Source organism: Gossypium raimondii, chromosome 7 (genome assembly GCF_025698545.1).
Source record: "Gossypium raimondii isolate GPD5lz chromosome 7, ASM2569854v1, whole genome shotgun sequence".
Taxonomy (NCBI): domain Eukaryota; kingdom Viridiplantae; phylum Streptophyta; class Magnoliopsida; order Malvales; family Malvaceae; genus Gossypium; species Gossypium raimondii.
Window position 1 is genome coordinate 10,957,758 of NC_068571.1, and position 13,776 is coordinate 10,971,533.

General features: G+C 34.3%; 1 long non-coding RNA gene and 1 other non-coding gene across 2 annotated transcripts; one reads left to right on the forward strand and one right to left on the reverse strand.

Moving 5' to 3' along the window:
• The first annotated feature begins 1,315 nt into the window (after nt 1-1,315).
• On the forward strand, nt 1,316-1,422 carry LOC128042776 (small nucleolar RNA R71). The gene has a single exon (XR_008198287.1). It is a non-coding gene; the product is annotated as a small nucleolar RNA R71 (small nucleolar RNA).
• A 2,611-nt stretch (nt 1,423-4,033) lies between these two features.
• On the reverse strand, nt 4,034-7,458 carry LOC128042332 (uncharacterized). The gene is made up of 2 exons (XR_008197556.1): nt 6,994-7,458; nt 4,034-4,249 (listed from the first exon to the last, which is right to left on the reverse strand). It is a non-coding gene; the product is annotated as an uncharacterized LOC128042332 (long non-coding RNA).
• Nucleotides 7,459-13,776: the final 6,318 nt, after the last annotated feature.

The window sequence follows — 13,776 nt, forward strand, 5'->3', positions numbered from 1 at the left end:
AATTTATGGCCGGCCACCTATGGAAGATGCTTCAAAAGATAAAAACTCCTATTTTTAGCAAACTATCCCCCTCTCCTCACCTATAAATAAGACCCTCTCATTCCTTCATTCATCATCTCTCAAGCATCATTCTCTCTTTTCTCCAAATTCTCTTAGCCTTTTCCATTCCCACGCCTAGCATCATCTCTTTATAGAGATTTTAGCAATTAAGCCTCTTAAAGAACCCTTGGTCAGCCACCTTGGAGAGCCATCAGCAAAGGAGTAAAGCAAAGGAACGAAGGAGCCTCGTCAGTCAGAGTCTTGGGTGACAGCCATTCTGAATTGGGTTTAATCTTCCTTTTCTTTAATTTAATATAAAGATGTTTGATATGTGTTCTTTGTTCTTATTTACAACAATGTTATCTTAATTTTATTTAAGCTAGGATGATTGCTTTGATTAAATAATATTTATTTGATTCATACTTATAATGTTTGTGCCTCAATCGATCATGTTTTCAATTAAAACCAAGTTTGTATTTCGTTCATACGTGATTGAAATGCACCTGAATTAGCTCAGCGGTCCTGACCAGATGACAGCTAATGGACACATAATTGAAATGTGCATGCTCAATTTAGATCCTGGCCCGATTAAATTAGAGGTTGCATAACAACTCTAACCAAGCTCTGTTATCTGCATAGTTTTTAGATTTGTGTGATTTAATTGTTTCAAACCTGACACGTCCCTGTTACCTCACACGAATGCTAAGAAACCCTTAGTAAATAAGGATCAGTAAAATACGTATTTACTAAGTAAAGGATTTCGGAAGGACCTAATGTGGTTTCCAAACTCATGAAAGATCGAGTTGTCATGGAATGTTTTTTCGAATGTTATTAATCATGTTATTAATAAATTGAGTTTAATTAAAGTAATTGTTCTAGTTTATTTATGTTATAATTGTTGCAAATTGTGTTTAATTTTACTAAAATCTATTTCATTCATATAGTTGCATACTTAGGATAATTTGCATTAGGGATCATTGCATTTAGTTTAATATATTTTAATCACCATTTCTCAACTATATTGTGTTTTTATTTACCAAATTGTTAATATAATTTTACAAATTAAGTGACTTAGCACAAATACAACCCCTATGGAGACGATAACTCGATACTTACTTATTACTTGATAACGACTGTGTACACTTGTACAAACCTACGCGTTACAGCTGCTTTAGGTGTTTTGTTATTCAATGTTTCGCCAGCTGTTATATCAATCATTTGTTTAGTCGAAGGATTCAAACCATTGTAAAAAGTTTAAACTTCGAGCCACAAAGGTAGTCAATGATGAGGACATATTCTCAACAAATCCTTAAAACTCTCCCATGTATCCTAAAGCATCTCAATACCAAACTGAAGAAAAGAAGAGATTTCATTCCTCAACTTAGTTGTTTTAGCCGGTGGAAAAGATTTTAACAAAAACTTCTCAGTCATTTGAGCCCAAATCGTGATAAAACCCCATAGCAATGAATTCAACCATTGTTTTGCCTTGCTCCTCAAGGAATATGGGAATAACCATAAGCGTATGCCATCATCAGTAAAACCATTAATCTTGAAAGTATCGTAGATCACTACAAAATTAGCCAAATGAGCTTTCGAATGTTCATCTTGTAAACCATCAATCTAAACATACTACTGCACCATCTGAATTGTGTTCAACTTAATCTCAAAATTATTTGCAGTAATTCTTGATTCAGCCCTAATCAGAGTAAGCTTAGAATAGTCATACATAGTCCGAGGTTCTAACGTAATATCATTTTCTCTTGATCATCTATTAAAACCTATTGAACTTGTCTTCTCTAACCTCTCTATGATTTTTGCGAACAGTTTTTTCGATCTCACTATAAAAAATTATTGGTTCTAATGGGTTACCTCTAGTCATAAACTAAAAGAACCTGTAAGAATCAAACAAAAGAAAAATTAGAATGTAAAAATTAAATTAAAAAATGGATAAATTAAAAAATTAAATTAAAAAATGGATAAATTAATAAAAATAAAGTTTTCCTAATATTTTAGTCCCCAACAACGACGCAAAAAACTTGATGTCCACAAAACCAATTAAAAATTTAACTAAGGCAATTGCACCTATCAATTAATAGTATAACTACGGTGAGCAAAGATTACGTTCCACAAAGACTAAAAGTATTAGTAATTACTGTCTTTCTATTATTTAACCGAGTAGTTGGAGTGATTGATTAAAAACTAAAATTACATAATGAACACTGTAAAGAACAAATCAAGAAAATAAATGATTAACAACCAATGAGCGAGACAATACCTAAGAAAGAATTCAACTAGATTTCATTTATTATTATCAATCTAAATTACGCAATTTATGTATTTAGTAACTTGATCCATAGAAATCCCTAAATTATACTAATATCTCTTTCAAGAATAAGAACAATTGACTCGGGTTGATTAATTAAAATTCTTTCTAATTAAAACTCTTATTACCACATTAACTAATTTTATAGATTCCCCTATAAGATTTGGCTCTAATCCAGTAGATTTATGTAGTCGTATTTCTAGGATTACATGTAACTCCACTCAACTATGCAAGATCTACTCTTAATTATGGTCTATTTCTCCTCTGATTTAAGCACATCAAACATGGATCAATAATCTATAAATATTAAACCAAGAATTAAGCACACATTATTGAGAACAAGAAACTAAGAATTTATTCCCTAAAATAAAAAAATCAAACGATGGAATTTATCATAGGGTTCATCTCTCTAGGTTTTTACAAAATTAGTTCTACTTAAAAATAGAATCATTCAAGATACAGTATAACCGTAAGAAACAAAGAAACTCATGATAATCTCTAAAGAAATCAAATAGGAGTCTTCAATCTTGACGGAACTCTGCTTCAGATTTGGCTTCAATGGTGTTCTTCGAGCTATTTTCTTGAATATTCCATGATGGCTCACTCCTCTCTTCTTATTTTTTTCATATATACATCTTAAAATACTTGAAAAACCTAAAAAAAATGTGATTTCCCACAATTTAGGATGAAAATTCGCGAAATTGACATGACCTACCACATGGTCGTGCAGTATGCTATGACACCCAAAACCCGACTGAGACGGACCAGCCCGAATTTGAAGCGTTACATTAGCCACCAAAGCGACTCTCTAGCTAACGACCACTCAAACACACCCCAACCTTATAACACCTCATTTATGACTAATTAATTATCATTTATTAATGTGGAAGAAATTTGTGAACCATTTTTACACTTTTTTCTAAGTATTTAAACTTAAGTGTATTTTTGTTATTTTATCAACTATCCCAATTTTTTTCTAAATAGTTACCGACATTCTTTTAGTGAAATTATGAAAGCCCTAAAAGTTTCACCTTAATTCGAGTTCATTTACTATGTCTAATTCAAGTTTTCTTATTAGGGACTAAATCATAACTTTTAGTACATTTTCCAAATTAAAAATTAAGAGTGTTTCTACCAAATATTAATAGTTACAAGTCTAATCCTAAAATATTACCAAGCTTCCCTATCATTAAAGGCTTCAATTAATCTAATCAAGTTTTAAGACTAAATTATAAATTAAGAAAATTAGAATACTAGATTACAAAAACCAAAAACCAAACCCCCAAAAACCCACACGACCATGTCCCCCTTCCACACGCCCGTATGTAGACCACTGCACCTATTTTGTCAAAAATTATTTTTAATTACCTGATGTTACATATTTTATTTACCCATTAAATTTGAAATAGCTATAATTAATTACCATAAACATCCACACATCTCCAATTTAATTTATTTACAGTAAATATGCAAAAATTAATCAAAATTTAACACCCAATTGCATGCTTAGTAAACATTAATTAATTCACACAAGCTACATACCTTAGTCACAAGCAATCCCCTCCATCGTAAGCTTCAATTAAACATTGTTAGTATAAAATATATGCTTCATACACCGTGTTATCAACCATCGTACGAACACTCATCAATATACCATAAATTAAACATCAATTAGACATAAAATCATGTATTAAAGTAATATAAAATCACCAAAATTAAATTCCAAAATTTAATGTACAATGTCCATTACAAGTAAAATAACACTAGTCCCAAAAGCATCACAATACCCCTATATAGTCTCTAAAGTGAATTTCTTAAGCCAGTACCGAGCCTTATTCTTGGATCACCCTTACACTCGCTTCTCGACTCTTTACGCCTGAAATTTATCTGCACAAAATGTGAGGGTGTGAGCTTAAAAAGCTCGGTGAATGATAGTAAAAACATTAAGTAATTTGCACCCAATCATGCATAAATCAAAGAAATTAAGCATTAAATTTTCAGTCACAACATGTTAACATTTCACCATAACATCACTTGCTATTTCAAGAATTAAGAATCAATTTTTCCATGGCACATAAAATCATCTTTTAACACATAAACATTCAATTATATTGGTACAATCAATCAATTATATTGGCATAATACATCCATGGCAATAATCTGCGCAAATATCATGAGGGATCTTCATAGTTTACATAAAATAGTTAGGAATAGACAATAAAACAATCCATGCTAAAGTGACTCGTCGAGCCATTAAAAGCATAATAGCATTCCAGTTATCCAACTTCTGCCTAACCTTACCAACGATGAAATGAAAGCTATCCTTGATGACCCACTTGTGAAACAAATGCACTCTTAGATAAGTTCCCAAATCTTCATATTGGTGAAATTCGAGAATTTTACAAATGGCATGAATGTTATTAACCTCCAAGTTTTTTTAGAAGAACACCATAGTTTTTTATCCATTAACTCTATGATCTAAGGTCGCCCCAAAAGAATTAAGGCATCCTTAATCTTATGCGCCTGATCAACATCAGCTTAACAAACAAGAAAAGATCATCTGCAAAGAAAAGAAGTGAGATGGGAGGTCCGTCCTTACCCAGAACAATAGGCTTCCAAACCTTCTCTTCAACATTTCTGTGGATTAACTAACCTAGTCTCTCCATACAAAGAACATGTAAGGAGACAATGGACAACCCTACCTAATACCTCTCTTAGGAACAAACTCATTAGTAAGCCTTCCATTCCACACAATCTGCATAAAGATCGACGTGATATATTCCATGATGACATTAACTAAAGTCAAAGGGAAACCAACATCCAAAAGAGTTTCCTCAATAAAGTCCCAACAGATTCAGTCATACGCTTTCTCTAAATCCACTTTGATGGCCATCCATGACTTCTTGCCTTTTTTACTAGATATTGAGTGCACAATCTTCTGAACAATTATAATATTATCTGTGATTCGCCTTCTTGCCACAAAACTAACTTGATTTTGAGCGATAAGAGAAGGGAGAATAGGCTTGAAACGGTTCGCAATTATTTTGGTTACGATCCTATAAGGACATTATAGAGGCTTATAGGACGATATTGCAAGAGAGATTCAAGGCTCATAATTTTAAGAATGAAAACCAAGGGTATCTTGTTAATAGAACGATTAAGAGATTGTCCTGAAAAAATACCACAAACCCAATAACACACATCCAAATCGATCGTGTTCCATTGACTCTGAAAAAAAGAGCATGAAGACCATCTGGACCCGGGGCTTTCAAAGGACCCATACTAAATAATGCATTATGAGCTTCCTCATCAATAATATTCAGAGATAAAGAATCCAATATTCCAGAATCAAGTTTCAAAAAATAACCATGTAAAGGGAACGGGGTACAAGAAGAGTCATCCAAAGAGTAGAAAGAAGAGAAAAAATGAATCACCTCATCATGAAGAGTCTCAATGTCATAACACCAACTATCGCCAAATTTCACAGCAGAAATTTTATTAAAGTTTTGCCTTGTGATATCTTTATTATGGAAGAACTTCGTGTTTCAATCCCCTAATTGAATCCATCCCAATCTCGACTTCTGCCTCCAAAATAATTCTTCCTCATAAAGAATTTTCCCATATTCAATTCTTAGGTCGGTCTCAAGATCTAATAAAGAGCTAAACCATCTTCTATCCAAAGCAGCTTGAACCCTTCCTAACCGATGAGCTATTGGTCATTTTCTTTGAAATATGCGACCATAGACCTCAGAGTTCTATCTTTTAAGATTATTGGTGAGGGAGATAAGATCACCAAATAACTCCGACCCACTCATCCAATTATCTCAAACAAATTGTGCAAAATCCGGATGAGAAATCCAAGAAGCATGAAAGTGAAAAGGTTTAGCGCGAAAGCTGTGACTAAGAGTGTGAAAAGGTAGCAGGATGGGCCTATGATCAGATTTGAGACGAGGAAGATGAAGAACAATTGTATCAGGAAAAGAATGACACCATTCACTATTCTCGATTGCTCGATCAAGTCTTTCAAAAATAGCCCCTAGTTTCCAAGTAAATTGCAGGCCTTTGAAACAAAGGTCCCTCAAACCATTGTTAAGGATGAAAGTCTGGAATAACCTATAACCAGAAGTAATAGGTCTACCCCCTCTTTTTTCGTTAGGAGAAAGCAGTGAATTGAAGTCTCCCACTAAGAACCAAGGCTCTTTAATGGAGCGGGAAACAAGATCCAACCGATCTCACAATATTTTACGTTTCTGTTATCTGAAAAACCATAAATAAATGCACTAGAATATTTGTGGAGCTCAATTTCTTCCCTAAGCGGCAATGAACAAACTGAGAATCGTTATGAATTATTTGGATATGGATACTATTCTTCCAACAAATCCATAAATCCCCGGTGAAACCTCGAGCCTCAATCCTATGGGAGCAATCCAAACCAATCTTGGAAATGATTTCATTAGCTTTTGGACCACTAACTTTTGTTTTAAGAAAAGCAGCAACATCAATCTCAAAATCCACAAAATACTCTCTAACAATACAAGCAAACTTAGGAGACGCACACCCTTGAAAATTCCAAACAAAAATACTTGGTATCATTCAATAAAATTATAAAATAATAAATTGAACAAACACACCTTAAACATCTAGGGTAGCCACCTCACTGAGATTCGTCAAAGCCCCTTGTCCATAACTTGAATCCATAATTAGACTGTTAGACCCAGTTTTTTCAACCACCTTTGACATCGCTTCAACAACCGATTCACAAGAATTAGCCCTAACCTTAAATTTACTTCCTTTTACCCTGAAGAATATGGGAGTCTTTCCTTGGACGTTTAGTATCTCCCATTTTCAATGTATCTGAACCAACATTTCTTTCATCTTGTGTTCGTGAAGAAATATTAATAGGTTGATTACCTTTGGAATTATTGGGGTTTCTAATTTCAACAAATTTTATGACCGAGTGGCAATCAGAATTTAGGGTCGTAACTTCTATTTTTTCGACAAAAACATTGGATTTTCCTTGCTTTGAGATGACATTAATTCTGCTGGGTAGATTTTTGGTCAGCGAAACGGGGAGATCATCAAGAAAATCTATCGATTTGGGCAGTGAGCTGTTAGAATTAGAAGCAGCGGTGTTAGCAATTAAAGCCCCATGGCTTCCATTTGAAACGGTGGGCACATAATGCACGTTGGAAGGTCCAATAATCATGCCCAAGTTTGAGATTCTATGCCCAGCTGTAAAGCTAGGCCCAACCAAATCAAAGCCCGTAGCTATCTGTCCATTACGAGGACCCGTTTCCTTTATGCCCTCCCAAGAAGACCGGCCCAAGGCAGACGCATAACCCAGTTGAGGTTTAAGCTGTGATCCTTCCTCAACTAACAAGTTCAATTTAGCTGAAACAGTGGGATTAGATTCCCTATTATCCCCCTGATTTAAATCCCGTAAATCCTGCAGAACGTTGAATCGAGATCATGTTAATTCCCTGTCGAGTTACCGTCTGTTTCTTGCCAGATCTACTATTCCGGTGATCAACAACTAATTAACTGCAAAAAGTACATATTTTATTTAATTTAATTGGTCAATTTATGAGAATGAACCACTAATTTTCTCAGTGTTTATATTAAATTTTATATAGGAGTGTAATTTGGGGTCAAAAGAGAAAAAGAAGAAGCAATTTGGCTAGATTGAAGAAAGAAGCAAAGAATGTGAGCCAAAATAGAATTTTTTTCAAGTTGTAATTAGCTGAAATTTTATTTTGACTTAGTGGGAGATTATGTAGGGTTTTTGATATCATGGGAATTTTTTTTCCTTGATTTTCTATGGCTAGTGGCCTTTAATTTGGCAAATTTGTTCAAAACCACTAGTATAAATAGGGGGCTACTATGTTCATTTAAGAATCAAGTTTTTCATCAAGCTTTTATCTTTTTAATTCAATCTTTTCTTTCCTTTTTGCAAATTTATTTGTTGACATCGATTCCTTATATTTTTCCATTTATTAATTTCCAGCTTTGGAAATACTGCACCCAAACGTTGCGTCACCCACATCCATCCACTTACATTTCTTTTTCATTTATCCAACCTTCTCTAGATATGCCCCACTCCAACATGCCCTAAAATTTAGTCAACTAAACCCCTTTCAGCTTTAAGTTAGTGTTAACCCCATCAAAGACCCATGAGTTACGAACCCGAGCAATTTAACTCTCTATTTTCAGTATTTATTATTTCTCCGGATTAAGAGTATGACTTCGTCAACTCACAAGGTCAAATCAACACTAAGTCAAAAAAGACGTTGTTTGAGTTAGTGTGGTTAGATGTACAGTTAGAATTCCGAAAGGATCGATTGTCTAATCGGTTTTTCGTGAACACATTGGCGTGCCAAGTGGAGATTGTTGTTGTAACACCCCTTACCCGAGACCGTCACCGAAATCTAGTACGAGATGTTATCCAATTTAACTTACCAATTCGGAGCATAAAAAAATTGCTTTTAAAATTAAATTCACTGTTCACAACAAAACTGTCTACCTGCGTGACTTTCACTAATTTAATTATAACTCGAGCTACAGAACTCAAAATTTAAATCCGTAAATTTTCCCTGAAACTAGACTCATATTACTACTTACCATAAAATTTTCAGAATTTTTGACTTGGCCAATTAGTACAGTTTATTCATTAAAGTATCCCCTGTTTCACAGCTCGACAGATCTGACCTCTCGGCACTAAAAATCAATTATCTCTTTGTACAGAATACATATAAGGTTATAGTTTTTTATTTTGAAAATAGACTCACTAAGAAATCTACACATATAAATTATAACCCATAATTCTTTCTGTACAATTTATAATGATTTTCTAAAGTCAGAACAGGGACTTCAAAACCATTCTGACCCTGTCTCACTAAAATTCAAATATCTCAAAATACAGAATTCCTTTTCCTACATAGTTTCTTTCATATAAAATGGACTTGATAAGCTTTAATTCCATATATAATTCACTCTCTAATTCCATTTCTACTATTTATGGTGAATTTTTACATTCACGTCACTGCTGCTGTCAAAGAAACTGCTTCTTTGAATTAGTTACCATTTACACATACATAATACCAAAACATAATCTTTACTAACCATTTCAATAGCTAATCTTAGCCATATCATTTGAACATGCTCAAAATGATTAAGACTCTATACATGCCATAGTTCAAACATTTTGAAAAGCACATAATACCGAGATGGCTATGATAGTGTGATACGAGTCCGACGGTCCACTATTCGATCAAGTTCAAATCACTATAAAACAAAGGAAAGAAAGAGATGTGTAAGCTATAAATAGCTTAGTAAGTTACATGTAAACAATAATTACTCATTTAATAATTAACACTTTTAACATATAACTAATCAAAACATTTCTTAGCAATTTCAATCACTTACACATGCACAATCTTACCAATTCACTTGCATATACATTTTCACACTTAACATTTCATATTCACTTTAATTCATTATTAATCCCGTTGAACAGTTGGAATATACACGGATACGTAGAGATTTAGCACATAAGTGCCACACTGATATGTAGCCGAAGCTACCACTGAAATGTAGCCGAAGCTACCACTGATCAATAACACTGGAAATGTCCACGGGCCTGCTCACACAAGCTGTCAGGTGTCTGCAACACATGCTAGATCACCCAGACCGGGACTCACTGTAACACCGTAACATCTGTAACAACTCTGGTCTCTGGTGACATGTCACTTGTATCCAATTCTATTCCTAAGTTCAACCGGGAATTTACACTTAACACTTTATTACTTGAATAATTCATGAACAATTTTCCTTCCACATTCAATATTAATTCACATATCAAATATAATTCACAATTTATACAAATATAACTATTATTTACATATAACTTACCTCGGATGCAAAACGACTATTTTTTGTAATTTAGTCGATAACTTTCTCTTTTCCCCGATCACTTCCACTATTTCTTCTTTCTTGATCTATATTAACACAATTTAATACATTTTATCAACATTTCATTCAAATACAATTCATACACAACATTTTGGCAAATTTACATTTTTCCCGAAACTTTTCAAAATTCCACTTTTGTCCCTAAGCTCGTAAAATAAAATTCACTAAATTTTAAATTTCAAACTTCACTAAATCATATTTCATGCTCATAACAGCCCTCAATTTCACAAAATCACAACTTTATGCACACTTTACCATCTTTCACAATTTAGCCCTTTTCAACATTTTCATCAAAATTCATCTAGTAAAACTTGTAATTAACACTTCAAACATTCATTATCTAACATCACTAATCAATTTACAATTATATCATGAATGGGTAAATTTTCAAACTTTAATTTCATTTAAATTAAATAGTAGAAACATGAAATTCAAGCTTCAATAAGCATAAAAATACGAAAATAATTAAAAACGGGGCAAGAAATCACTTACAATTGAGCTTAGGAAGTTCAAGAACCCTAGCTATGGTGACATGAATTTTTTTGGCAGCAAACGTCTGATTTTAAGAAGATGAACACTTGTTTTCATCTTTATTTTGTCTTTTATTCAATTTGGACAAAAATGCCCTTGACCCATTACTTAGATATTTTTCTAGAAATACCCTTTTGTGTCCATAACACTAATTTATGGTCTAATTGCCACATAAACACTTCCAATTTCATGCAATAATTCAATTAAGTCATTTAATCACTAATTAGACACACTTTGCATTTTTTTCAATTTAGTCCTAAAAATTCAATTAAGCACTAAAGCATTAAAATTTCCTATCCATATTTTCACACAATATTTCAATCAATCAGTAACTAATAAAAATTTATAAAATTAAACTATTTCACTTCGGATTTGTGGTTACGAAACCACTATTCCGATTAGGCCCTATTTCGGGCTATCACAGTTGTTTGGATCCGTCAAGGGAAGTAGTAACCGGATTTAAATGTCCTACGCGATTGAGGGCATTGGTTCGAGTTAGGCTCTTCTACAACGCAAAGCTGTCAGAGTTCTAAATCACGAACATTTCGTAGGTTGTTCGATCGGCAATGGTTAGTTATTGGACGTTCCATAACTAATTTACACAAGGAAGAGTTGGTGTTCGAGGCATCCTTGGTAGCTATAACTAGCTTATTAGAAAAGAGGAGTTCATCTAATTTCTAGGATCGGTTTAAAGACGAGAAAAAACTCATGCCTAAAGCTGAGCTAAGTTTAATTGATTTGTCTTCAGATTTACTTAACTTTTTTTATTATTTAATTGTTTCCAACTTTTACTTTTTAACGCATTTTTTCCCTATTTATTTCAGGTTTCAAACAAATCCCTCGTTATGCAAAATTCCTCAAGGAATTGTGTATTAGCAAAAGGAGGTTAATAGGTAACGAAATAGTAAATGTAGGAGAAAATGTCTCCGCAGTACTACAAAAGAAAGTTCCGCCCAAATACAAGGACCAATGTATGTTTGTTATTTCCTGTGAGATAGGTAATGTAGGCATTAAGAAAGCCATGTGTGATTTAGGGGCTTTCATTAATATTATGTCTTACTCTATTTATAAGTTGATTAACACGGGTCCTTTAAAAGAGACAGGAGTAATAATCCAGTTGGCGGACAGGTCAGTCATCTATCCCGAAGGGTTGCTTGAAGATGTCCTTGTTAAAGTTAACGAATTAGTTTTCCCTGCAGATTTCTACATTATTAATATGGAGGACGATAACTCAACTAATTCGTCTGACATTTTGCTTGGAAGGCCATTCCTAAGTACCGCAAGGGAAAAAATTGACGTTCGGAGCAGAACACTGACAATGGAGTTTGATGGCAAGATCGTGAAATTCAATGTCTACGAAGCTATGGGTCATCCTAACTCACTATTAAATATTTCTAGTATCGATAGTATAGATTGCTTAACTCAATCTTATTTCGAGTACCATGACTTTGATGAGTTGGAAACTGTCCTTTACAGAAGCATTGACATGGATGTTTTAAATCATCTCGAGGAATTAGCAATTATAGAAGATCCGTTGCGAGAAATTGTCAATCACTTGGAGACGCAACCATCGTTGACGAACTGAGGTAACCAATTTGAACTATTACCTTCCCAAACTAAAATGTTGCCCTCTGTTTTGCAGCCACCAACCTTGGGGCTTAAAGAATTACCGGACCACCTTAAGTACTTCTTTTTGGGAGAAAAAAACACATTACCGGTGATAGTGTCAAACAAACTATCCAAAGACGAGGAGGAAAGTCTAGTTCGAGTTCTGATAGATTATAAGGAAGCTATTGGTTGGACAATAGCCGACATAAAAGGGCTAAGTCCATCCACTTGTATGCACAGAATTTCCATCGAAGATAACACGAAACCAAAAAGAGATGCTCAGAGGTGCCTTAATCCACCCATGATGGAGGTAGTAAAGAAGGAGATCCAAAAACTGTTGGATGCTGGAATGATATACCCGATCTCCGACAGTGATTGGGTTAGCCCGGTTCATGTCGTGCCCAAGAAAACTGGCGTGACAGTGGTGAAAAACTCGTGAGGAGAGCTAGTCCCTACCCGAGTCCAAAATGGATGAAGGGTTTGTATCGATTACAAAAAATTGAATGCAACTACCCGGAAAGACCATTTTCCACTTCCCTTCATCGACCAAATGCTCAAGCGATTAGCTGGTAAGACCCATTATTGTTGTCTCGATGGGTACTCGGGATTTTTCCAAATTCCAGTGGTGCCAGAGGATCAAGAAAAAACAACTTCATGTGCCCCTTCAAAACGTTTGCGTATAGATGAATGCCATTTGGACTCTGTAATGCTCCGGCCACTTTTGCAATAAGCAGGTTATAGCTACCAAGGATGCTGAAATAAACAAGGAAAAAAATGCGTAAAAAGTAAAAGTTGGAAACAATTAAATAATAAAAAGAGTTAATTAAATTTGAAGACATATCAATTAAACTTAGCACCAGGTTTTTTCTCGTCTTTGAACCAATCCTCGAAATTAGATGAACTCCTCTTTTCCAATAAGCTAGTTATAGCTACCAAAGATGCCTCGGACACCAACTCTTCCTTGTGTAAATTTGTTACGGAACGTCCAATAACTAACCATTGCCGATCAAACAACCTACGAAACGTTTGTGATTTAGAACTCCGGCAGCTTTGCGTTCTAGAAGAGCTTAGCTCGAACCAATGCCCTTAACCGCGTGAGACATTTAAATCCGGTTACTACTTCCCTTGACAAAACCAAACAACAATCCCCACTTGGCACGCCAATGTGTTCACGGAAAACCGATTAGACAATTGATCCTTTCGGAATTCCAACTATACGTCTAACCACACTAACTCAAAAGACGTCTTTTTTGACTTAGTGTTGATTTGAATTTGTGAGTTGATGAAGTCATACTCTTAATTTGGAG